Genomic DNA, 744 nt, shown 5'->3' on the forward strand with positions numbered 1-744 from the left:
AAAAATCTGATGCTTCGTATTCCAGAACCAAACCTCTTTTCATTTACTTGAGGATATAGGGGAGGTAAATCTAGTAATGGGTATTCTTCAAATACTGATTGGTTACTAGACCTTGAGCATACTTTGCATCACTTAACTTCCTCTGGGTTCCCCTGACTGTACAACTTGAGAGTACAAAACGCATTTCTCTCTTTTAATGTGGATGTGAAAAAAGCAAAAAAATGTTGCATTAAAAAAAAACGATTGATTGCATCTCTGAGTGACAGATATGACTGCATATTGGGTGCAACCAGGCAGGATAAAATAAACCAGTCAGCCCCCTCTCCCCTTTACCCACCATTACCCTAAAGCAATTCTGCTGGTTTTATGCTTCTATAAGTTGCTCCTACATTCAGAATCCCCCAGTGCAACCCTGTGGGGCACTTGCCCTTTTCCTGAAAGTGTTTGGGAGAGCAGCATGTTTATTGCATGACACTTGAGCCCAGTAGCTTGGGCATCTATCACAGCCCCTCACCCACCTTTCTATGATACCTCACTTGTTTTAATGCAAAGCAGAATTCCTCTGCAATTTGCTTGCTTCAATCATTAATGAAATATCCTGTAACATGAACTTTTTGTTTTGAATACAAAATGTATTTTCCTTTAATAAAATTTTATTTTGTAATGCAAATGGTAAACACTATTTTTTTTGCACACTGGTTTTATGAGCTACAGGCTACGTGGCAAATAGGAGACCCACACTTG

The sequence above is a fragment of the Xenopus tropicalis genome, chromosome 4 (genome assembly GCF_000004195.4).
Source record: "Xenopus tropicalis strain Nigerian chromosome 4, UCB_Xtro_10.0, whole genome shotgun sequence".
NCBI lineage: Eukaryota > Metazoa > Chordata > Amphibia > Anura > Pipidae > Xenopus > Xenopus tropicalis.